At 44.5% G+C, this 11,285-nt stretch overlaps 1 long non-coding RNA gene across 1 annotated transcript; it reads right to left on the bottom strand.

Moving 5' to 3' along the window:
- Nucleotides 1-3,995: 3,995 nt before the first annotated feature.
- Nucleotides 3,996-5,763, bottom strand: LOC122368671. Its single transcript, XR_006254275.1, has 2 exons — nucleotides 5,129-5,763; nucleotides 3,996-4,817 (listed from the first exon to the last, which is right to left on the bottom strand). It is a non-coding gene; the product is annotated as an uncharacterized LOC122368671 (long non-coding RNA).
- Nucleotides 5,764-11,285: the final 5,522 nt, after the last annotated feature.

Below are 11,285 nucleotides of genomic sequence, written 5' to 3' on the forward strand. Positions count from 1 at the left end.
CAGGTCACTGAGGTCAGGTCACTGGGGGGTCACAATATGAAAGTGTGTGATACATGTTTTATGGTCCATTTTACATGACAAATGCGATTATGTGGGTCAGGCAGCCTTTTGGGCCAGCTTAGGTCACGTTTTGGTCAAGGTCAGGTCAAGGTCAGGTCAAGGTCAGGTCAAGGTCAGGTCAAAAAAGGTCAAATTTCAAAGTTGATATTTTTGCATAAAATGGGTATCGATTCGATGCAGCTCGTCACGGGGAGTTCAATGGTGGTCTTTGTTTTGCCGTACGAGGTTTAGAATCGCTAAAAATTGAGTTCAAAAATTTGACGTCATCATTTTTGAACAGTTTTTTCGCTATAACTTGGCCAAAAAACGAGATATCGATCTGAAATTTGGTATGTATATAGAAGAGCGCAGGGACTATCACATATATTCCGGTTTTTTTGAAATTCGGAAAAATTTTGGATTTTGTTTTAGTTTTTCAAAAAAAAATCAATTTTTTGAAATTTTATGGGTCAAAAACCCAAAATTTTGAAAATCAGAGATTACAGTTTTGTAGCGCCGCTTTTTGTCTATTAGACCATATAAAGAACTTTGAAATTGCTTGATAACTGTAGATTTGGTGAGCGTTTCAAGATTGCATGTTTTTTGCTCATTTTTGCTCGAACATGACCTCAGTTTGACCTCAATAACTCCTGACCTAAGGTGACCTAAGACTTGAAATTTGGTGTGAAGGTGTCAAATTGATGCCCGGAAAGGTACTGAAAATTTGGCGGCGCTGCGCGCCGCCGTTTTCTTGCTATTCAGGAAAAACCACAGGGGGGCCAAAATAGCCCCCCAACGGGGCGAGGGTTAAATTTGCACCTTTTTACTGTGGTTTTTAGGAAGTGTTGGTTTGAAATTTAGCACCCATTTTAGCATTTGAAAACTAGGCATACTTAGGTATCAGTTATAGTGCCTATGCAATATGTTGCAAGCATAGGTGGGCAAGTCCGTTAAATTGCTAATCCGTTAATCAACGGAACTAAATTTTGGGTTAACGATTAACAGACTCGCTAATTTTTTCCACGTGTAACGGACCGTTTTAGTTCCGTTACTTTTCGGGTCCGTTAATCAAATTTAGTTTATTAAAACTTCGTCCGTTTCGAAGCAAAAAGTTTACTGTAAAGTTACTGGTGTGTATAAAACCTTCATGCGGCGAAAGCGGCGAAGAACACAAGTTATTTGAGTGCGCCTCTTGAGCTGTTTGTGTGCGCCTCATCTCTGGTAGTCAGTGTGTTGCGGCAATATACGTTGCAAATTGTGATGCACACGCCTGTCATTGGAACGCAGCCTGGCTGATAGGCGGAGAGAAAGGGTAGAGCTGTTTGTCAGGCGAGCTGAATCGTCGGTAACGCAGGTTGAAATCGGTCGCAACTCGCATCACACATATCATCACCATGTATTATATTTATAAATAGGTATATCTTATCCATGCCGTTACCGAGCAGGCGCAATTGTTGGCAGGTCTTCGAGATTAGAACCGCGCTACGACAAGTGAGTGGCGCCTAGCCGTTGGCGTAGGTTGGTCGGGTTGTCCTCAGAAAAATGCACAAGCATTTTCATATTGTTTATTACCGGAACGGAACGGAACGGAACGGAACCGTGTAAAATGTTAACGATTAACGGACTTAAGTAACTTCCGTTACCTTTGTTGTGAATAAATGGATTATCGTTTAACGGAACTAACTTTTTAGTTAACGGATTAACGATTAACGAAACTAACTTTTTTATTAACGATGCCCACCTATGGTTGCAAGGCTGTAAGTGCTGGTTAACATTCTATGGATAGCCGGCAGAACGCCTGATGGGTGATCTGGCGTGACCCGTCCTACCCTAAATGCTTTGATACATCATCTTTGATCAAAGCAAGTGCAAATTCGCCTCGGAGTCAGAAGCAAGCCAAGTCCCAGCAAACTTCACTTGTAGAAATTCTAGCAGGACCCAATTTTCCGTGCCTTTGGGTTATTAACCTGATCTGGGAGGTCAACCAATGACCTAGGATCTCAACATTGACCAGGACATAAAAATAGTTGTCTTTCTCTCGTCAGCGATGACAAGGACCCTCAAATCATCGGATTTCTCTCGTCACGAGCAGCTCGCTCTTTTTTTCTTTTTCTTTTTGTTTTTTTTTTCAGCGAAGCACTGGCTCTTTTTATCAAGGGCCGAATGGCTGAGGGTTGAAATGCCTAAATGGGTGAGGGTTAAATATCGATTGGTTTTTAAGTGCCGAAGCCCGAAGCACTTTAATTTACTTCGATAGCAGTTTTTGAGACAAACGAGCTCGAATACTACACCTTTTTGCGTTGTTCGATGGCCAATCAGCAAAACCCATTCGTCCGATCAGCACATAGGTGGCGCCAGTGAGAGGCATTCCGGCAAAACCTTCAGTATATGGGCAAAACGGAATGCTGATCCCACTCCACAGTTCGTCAGTTGGTATTACCTTCGCTATTCGCCATAACTGATTGCGTTCCGGCAAAACCTTTGACGATTTGGATAAATGCTTCGTCATTCGTTAATATCCCTTCGTCGTTCACCAAAACATCCCCATGCTAATTTCGGCATTCCTCATAACATTCCGTCAAAACTAAAAACAGATCGCCCCTTTACAGAGAAGTACAAATATGACCACGTTTATACAGTGCAGTGCGAGGCATAGGTGGCGAAACTCGTAGACCATTGATCCACATAAAAATCGGTAGCGTTCATGAGCACCATAGGTACAATGTAGATGGACGTAGCTGACATGTTATCGGCTGATTGAAAAATGGACAGGCAACAGAGCAACAGGCTGGATAAGTTAACCCCGCCTCAAACACCAAGGAACAGGCAACAGGCTGGATAAGTCAGCGCCGCCCCAAACACCAAGGTGTCCGGCCGGCAGGGCCCGGCTCGCCATCTGTCAGCCATTCCCTCGCAAGTCCGACCGGCGCGGCCGCCCGAGGCGTTGTCCCATGACATCGCACGGGCAGTGAGGCGATAATGACGGCCGACTTCGTGGTTTGTATCGAATTGCTTGGAGTCCGACGCTCAAGAATCTACACAGCCCCCTCCAAAGTCATATGGCAGCATGGGCGTGACTTTTCCTACTAGCCCATAGGGTTGCGTGTTAAAATGCGACTTTTCGCGCCCGGTTTTCAAGGTTTCGTAGTGTGGGCATCCACATACAAAGTATGTCAAAAGATAGCTACAACATTTTTATTTCCATTTTTGGGATGAAAAGTTCAAGCCCATCCAACCGTTTTCGAGATATTCGTCCATATATGACCCCATGTTTTTGATACATCGGAAGGTCCTGTGTTCGAATCTCGGACAGACCAAAACTTTTATCGTTAATGTGCGGCAAACCATTGCTGCAAAGTAAAGTAGGGGTGAGCGCGCTGGTGATGGAGGGTTGTAAGTTGGCATACCTGACCTTTGATTCAAGCCGGATTTTGTGACACCAACCTCATTTTCAGGTCAGGTCAGGTCACTGACCTATGACGTCATAAGTGAACCTCTGCACGGTCTCAAAAACGTCGTAACATAGCAACTCCATCAATTCAAGGAGATCTATCACAGGTAGATGAAACTTACAGAACTTATCAAACTCCCTTATTCTCAAAAGTCGTTAACTTCGGATTTCTCCTAAGGGTCACCTAACGTCAGGTCGGTCAGGTGATCTGGCCATTATAAGCCGATGGGGGGGGGATATAGAGACAGTTATTTTGGCGCTGACAGTGATCTTAGACGGAAAAGACACAAATAGACTCAGAAAGACCTGCCAAATTGAATAACGTGCAACTTGACCTCATCATGAGGTAATGACCTGACCTGACCTTGGACGGAGGTCAACATCCTAAATTGACCTCACCCATACAAAAAGCATATCATTCGATGTGGCTGAGCATGACGAACACGATGGTGTCAAAATTGCAGCTCTGATACCATTTTAGGCGACCACCGAACAATCCACTTCCTGATATGCCAATGCTTTTATTATCTAAAGACGATGAACACTGAACATTCTCATATATGCAAACATGCCACCAGAGTAAGTGGTTCCCAATCGTACATACTACACGTTCCACACATCACACTACCGCTCGTAATTGCAATGCAAACAAGCTTTGGCTCGTTGGAAATAAACTTTGGCATTGGAAGATGTCACGGTGTTACACTTAACATTGACCACAATTAGATATCAGGTATCAATATCAGTAACATTCAGCTCATCCTCAACACATAACAATCAGACGGAGAACACTACCTACAGTAAACCTCAAAGAGGTTTTGGCCATGGTAGGCAATGAGGCATAGCTGCGAGCAAGATCTTCGATCTGAGAAAACATGAAGATGAAATTACATGCATCACACTTGCAATAAAAACAAACTCAAGTGATATTTATCTTTGAAAAATCAGGATGAAAGAACATGAACCTATTTGAAAACATAACAAGCATTATCAGAGGAATAATGCATGGTTATTTAAAAGACCTGTTAATATTAAGGTAGTGGACAGGATCTTAGAATGGTCGAGAGATGTTACCTTCAGAAGGGTTTCCTTTCGTGGTCACACATTATTGATGTTAACAAATGAACACCGGGTGGTGCACACCCTGAAAGTCACATTGTCTATGTTGAAAACTAGGCTTCCTTCCTGTTCAGATTAAGACAGTTGATGGCACCTTTGGTTAGCTTTGTTCAAGGAAGCATTCATTTTGCCAGTGTCGGTAGGGCAACCTTGCTACATATAGGAATCTTGAGCCAGGCACAGCATATGTAGTAGTGCATGTCTTGTCCTGAAAAAGGATCAGAGATATATGGCTAAGGAAGTCGTGAATGGAATTGACTCAGGCTGCTCTGAGGATGATTGACCACAAAGACATGGCTATTGCGAAAGCCCTGAAATAACTTATGAACTGGTGTGTTTTGAGTGAAGTGGAATATCAAGAACAGCATTAAAAAAGAAAAAGTAAAAATTGACCTAAAAATTATCTTCCATGTTTAGTTTCAATCACCTAAATCTTACGCGTTTTCATACAAACTTAAAATACCAAGAAATTGTACAATTATCACTAACATGTGGCAACAAATGCTTCTTTCTACTTACTATCCACTTTCATGGATGCAGGATGCATGTGTTTTGATTTCATTATCACAGCAACACAGTTGTACAAGATGCTTACACAAAGTATTATGTTATATGTAGATGTTATTCAGCTGGAGCCTGGGACAGTGGTATTGTATTGTTAAGTTTGTTCAAAACCAATGTCCCAAAATTTGCCAGTTTTGGGTGGGAAGTGACATCCAACTGAAATCAATTTTCCACTTTCATCTCCAATTTTCAAGAACAATTTTTCACTCTGAAATAAAATTTTGGGACACTGTTCACTGTTCATAACACCAGCTCCATTTCTTAGTAATGATAGCTTTCAGAAGACTTTAGTCATCCTTCATCAGCCTGTCAGGGCTCTAAAAATACATACAAACGAGTAGCGACCAACATAGAAAAGACAATACACAAATGTCGTACGAAAGCTGCCATTGCAAATAGATAAAGCCGGTGTACGCAATCTTTGCAATACGATTATACCAAATATGCTCACAGATAAGTCGAAAGGTGTCGCCATGCATCACAATTGATAAAATTCCTTGAAACTTCTTTTTTAACACATTGCTACGCAACAGTGAAAGAATGAGAAAGCATGAGGCTGGCCCACCACCCAGTCAAGGACAGCAGTTTGCAAATTTATACACAGTTACTCAGAAAGGCCTTTGTACACACAATTCCATGCATAATGAAGAGCCAATTTTTTAATGCACACGATAGTTATTAAATACTTAGCCAGCACAATTTGTAAGTATTTAAATGTAGGGAGAACACCATGGAACCGCGTGAAACCACAGGCCGCCTTGTGTATAAATATGAAGCGCAATGTATTGAAACACGAGCGCCAGCTGCGCCGCGCTTCAGCGCAGCCATATCCTAGGATAATTTTCGGTATATAGTAAAAAACTCCCAGTTCTAGTTGTTTTTCTAGATGATATAGTATAATTCTAGTATATACTAGGAAAAACTTTGGAGTACCCGACTCTTTAGTGCCCTGAATCTACATGCCTACTCGGTATGGCGCCGGCAGTCTCGTAGCTATCGTATAACTGCCTTTTTCGGAATCGGGAATCCAATAGTTAATTGGTTGGAAATTGCGCTGGAACTGTCATAAGCCTCATCCCTGAATGCGTGATTAACGTTAAACATTGAATATGGCTAGATAAGCACTACATCATTGACATTTTGATCATTGACAAAAGTTTTAAATCAACAGTCATTGTTTACGCACAGTACCGATGAATTTTGCACATCGACTAACCATTTTGTGAAATGTCGAAGCATTATGACAATCTGACAAAGTGTTTTGCCTATGACGAACATTGTGCTCAATGACAAAGAGTTATGCAGAATGGTTAAATGGAGTCCAGCCTGTTTTGCCGACCGTCAAACAGTGATGCACATCGCCGATGGGTTATTCTGAATGACGCTTGTCCAAACTGATGCCGAAGTGGTTATGACGATTGGCCATCGAACAACGCAAAAAGGTGTATAACGTCTTGAACAATGTAAGCACCACATAAAATGAATCGTGAGAGAAGCGGCTAAAGATTAAGGAGCTATGAGACACTTAATAAAAAACGGCATAGACTAGTAACTGCACCTAACTTGCACTGGTTTTTAAACCTTTTCGTTGCAGACTGGTAGATTAACCCGCGACCTGGTGGGGGGGGGGCTATTTTTTGCCCCCCCCCCTCCAGACTTTTCGATATATCTCTAGAACCGCTGCGCTGATCGTCACCAAACTTTCAGTACCCTCCCGGACATCAATTTTACACATTGTGACCAAAAATTTTTCCAAAGGCTATGATAGGTTGGCCGGAAATGACGTCAGAGTGACGTCATGTTCTGCCGTTTTCGACCCAAAAAAGGGTTTCGCGGGAAGAGCTGTCAGGCCTATAGCTTTGCAAATACAAAAAAAATGATAAAAACATAAAAGCTGTAGAATCAACAGGGCTACAAAACTGCTATCTCGGATTTTTGAAATTTTTGGACTTTGACCCCCAAAAATAAAAAAAATATATTTTTTTGATATAATAATCGAAAAATCCAAAAACGTTTTTGAATTTCGCAAAAACCGGAATATATGTGATAGTCCTTACCGCCTTCCATGCACATACCAAATTTGAGATTGATACCTCTTTTTTTGGCGAAGTTATAGCGAAAAAACTGTTCAAAATTGATGACGTCAAATTTTCAAACTCAATTTTTAGCAATTCTAGACCCCGTAGCGCAAAACAAAGACCACCATTAGACTCCCCGTGACGAGCTGCATCGAATCAATACCCATTTTATGCAAAACTATCAACTTTAAAATTTGACCTTTTTTGGCCTGACCTTGACCTGACCGTGACCTGAACTTCACCAGAAAGTGACCTTAGCCGTACCTGATAGTCTTACAACCAACACCATTGAGTTGGAAATGAAAAATTGGCCATAAAACATGCATCACACAACCTTAGTAAAGTTGGGCTCATGTGACCTGACCTGTGACCCTTGGTGACCTGACCTGTGACCTAACCTGGTATTGTCAGTGACCTCTAATAGCAACATATCTACTAGGCAACTGACGCCCTATCGCTGATTCTCGACAAAATGCGTTTTCCTCGGTGTTATAGCGCATTCCCTAGCAGACCCGTGAACGGTGAAACATTTCATCTTTGACCCGACCTGTGACGTCATCGGTGACCCCGAAGTCAATGAAATTTGGTTTCGCTGGACAAATTTGACAGGCCTTTCCAACGCCGTTTGAATTTTGCGGATCCATCCAGTAGTTTCGGAGATACGAGGGGGGGGGGCAAAAAATAGCCCTCCCCCACCAGGTCGCGTTATAAACAGACCCCACCAGGGCGCGGGTTAAATTTTAGGATTGATTTCAGCTGATGCTCAAATGATGTGGAACCATTCATTCGTTCATTCATGCGACCATCCATTCATAAAAGAGGCCAGTGATAAAATTGTTCATTTTAGATAAGTGTGAAATACAAACTCAATAGAAGTTTAATGATACGGCAAATTTGACAGCTTTTATAATGAATAGACAAATAACTTTAACAAATCGAAGTTGAGAGCCCCAAATACGTAACACAATTGAGGACATTTTAGGCCATCACAATATTTGTCAACAATTGTTGGGGGGACTGGGGAAGGTGGCTGCTGGCTCATAAACTGTCCCCCCTAAAAAAACGAAACCGATCATCCGCGAAAAGAACTATTGAGCTCGAACCGAGGTGACGAATCGATTTATAGGTATGCAGGATGACGAACGATGCCACTTTTTGACTTCTTGTGTCAAATAAATTCCATCATCTGGATAGCACGTCAACATTCTAGTGACATTTTGCAACAAACGTATACCTACTATTTGGCGCGACTTGCCTCAGAAATGTTCTGAAACTAAAACCGTTTCTTCGCAATTAACTTGGCCCACCTCATCCCAGCTTATGCACGACAAAAATAAAATAATGCTTCAGGATCACTGGCCTGAATTCCAATGCTTAAAGTTTACTCTGGCTGAGGCACTATTCGCTACATCTCGTGACGGCCACCATTGGGTTGCATTTTTCGGTAAGCTATAAGTTAATAAGGAAAGGATTGGTGAGTGAGTTGAAAACAGCCCTCTCCCCTTCTTCTGGAAGCATAAGTAACCGAAAGATCTGGCGATGGTTTATCCACCTCGTCTGCCGCCGCGCTGCGAGGCCTCGATTCGTTCGGTATGTGGATTCCTGAGCGGTCCTCCCCGGAGGCAAGGTGAAAGGTCATGGCCTGTATCAGAAATTTATACGTTGCTGAATATGTTTTATAGTTCTTCCAAGGCCTTGGACACCGTTTTATTATATCGGATAAGCATTGCAATTTCTTGTCAATCAATGCATCTAAAGAAAACTTGATCATAATCTTATACTGCGGCAATTGTAGTTCTGCTTACGGTTGCCTCTTTATGATACGGGCCACCACCACCTCCACTGCGCTGGAGCTCTGGCGTTCTACTCCTCCCCGCTACGGACCGAACCTCGGGCTAGGTGTGTTAGTACTGAGCGCAAACCTGTAGTAGTCGTATTGTATTGTATTGTATTGTATTACCTTCATGGACGATCCACGCGGGGCGTGGCGATTACAGTCCAGAGTCTGAGTCGGGCACAAACAAAAACATGCGGGGACAAGAAACACAGGCATACAGATTCAATCGCTGGACATTCGCTCTCTCTATATACAAACGGACGATTCAAGACAGCACACCGCACACGGATGTCGCACCTCCTTCCTCTGACACGGGTCATCGTCGGGCGGTCGCCATCGCCGGACAGACTGCAGCCTTGGCCGCACGGGCGAATGGGGCGGGGCGCTGTTCGATGACACCGGGAGGCAGACTGTTTAGTAGCGCCGCGGCCCGGTAGCCGAATCGTCGCTTGCCAGTCTCGAGCCGCGAGCGTGGAAGGTGGAAAAGGTGGTCCTGTCGAGTGGACCTCTCTCGCGCGTCACTGTTATTCATGAAGATGGCAGCTAGTGCTTCGGGCTCGCCGTTGCTTATTATTTTCTGCGCAGTTACCATGGTTTTAACATCGGCCATAGCTTTCGGAGGCATCCATCCGAGTGAATCGCGGAGGCCAGAGACGTGATCGAATTTCCGGCGGCCGAATATGACCCGTGCTGCAAAGTTTAGAATTTTTTGAAGTCGGTCGAAGTTTTTCTGGGAGCCATTTCCATATACAGTGAGGCAGTACTGGACGCGCGAGATGACGAGTGCAGTCACGATCGTTTTGAGGATACCGTCTGGGAGGCAGTGTCGTGCGTGGGAGAGGCCGATCAGTACGCCCATGCAGCGACGGCTCAGCTCGGCCACGTGTGCTTCCCAGGTGAGTGCGCCGTCGAATACAACACCCAGGTTTCCCACCTGCGCGCACGGCAGGAGCTCAGCGTCACGGAAAGAGATTTTGAAGCGAGGCAGGTTACGTAGGTTTTGTCGGCTACCGAATACCATCAGTTGAGTTTTAGAAGCGTTGACTTTCAGGGCGTGTGCGCAGAACCATGCGTTAAGTGACTCTAGCGATGCCTCCATGCGCGAGATGAGACTCCTGATGTCGTTGCGTGGGCCGCTCACCAATATCTGGGTGTCGTCTGCGTACTGATAAGCGGTGGCGTCTCCGGCAAATAGTGAGAGGTCGTTGGAGAATATAGTGAAGAGGAGGGGACCCAAAGCCGAACCCTGGAAAACTCCTACGGTGTTTGGGAGCGGTCGAGAGGTTATCTTACGGCCGGTTTTGTCTTTCAGGGATACACTCTGCGTGTGTCCCTGAAGATAAGCGGAAAACCAGGAGGTCTCAATACCGTAGATTTGGAGCTTTTTGACAAGGAGTTCATGGTCAATGACGTCAAAACATTTGCTAAGGTCTATGAGGCATAGCATTGAGATCTCACCCCTATCGGTGGCGGCAAGGATGCTATCTGTGACTGACAGCAGTGCAGTCTCAGTGGAGTGTCGGGGGCGGAATCCGTGTTGGGTAGACGAAAGAAGGTGGTTATGGGTGAGATAGTGATAGAGCTGCTGATGGATTACACGCTCGATGATTTTCATGATTACGGGAACTAGGGAGATCGGTCTGAAATTGCTGGGGTCAGATGGGTTGCCCGACTTGAAGATCGGTTGAACGATAGAGTGTTTCCAGGGGTCAGGAATGTCGGAACGGGTGATTGAGACGTTAATGATGTGTAAAATGATGTCGCCAATAGTTTGGAAGCATACTTTTAACATGCGGATGCATATACCGTCAGTGCCACGCGCGGCAGAGTTTCGCATGCTGAACACTGTGAGTCCGAGTTCCCCGAGAGTGATGGCCCTCGGCCTAAAGCTGCATGCGCCGACACGGGGTAGACGTACATTTAGATCAGTATCGTTGTTTTGGGTACTCAGTTCGGCGGCAATGCGGGGCCCGACAGAGACGAAGAAGGAGTTCAGATCGTCGGGAGACAGATCGGGCTGAATATTTGGACCATCTTTCTTTCCAGCGATCACTGATTTGATGCTTTGCCAGACTTTGTTTACCCCACGCTCGCTGATCTCGTTTTGGAGGACGTGACGGCGGTCTCGGCGTAAGGCGGCACGGACGGAGCGGTTAAGAGCCTTATACTCGGGAGACTCGCGGCCTAGCCGACGTAA

This window comes from Amphibalanus amphitrite, unplaced genomic scaffold (genome assembly GCF_019059575.1).
Source record: "Amphibalanus amphitrite isolate SeventyFive unplaced genomic scaffold, NRLGWU_Aamphi_draft 000966F_arrow, whole genome shotgun sequence".
Taxonomy (NCBI): Eukaryota; Metazoa; Arthropoda; class Thecostraca; order Balanomorpha; family Balanidae; genus Amphibalanus; species Amphibalanus amphitrite.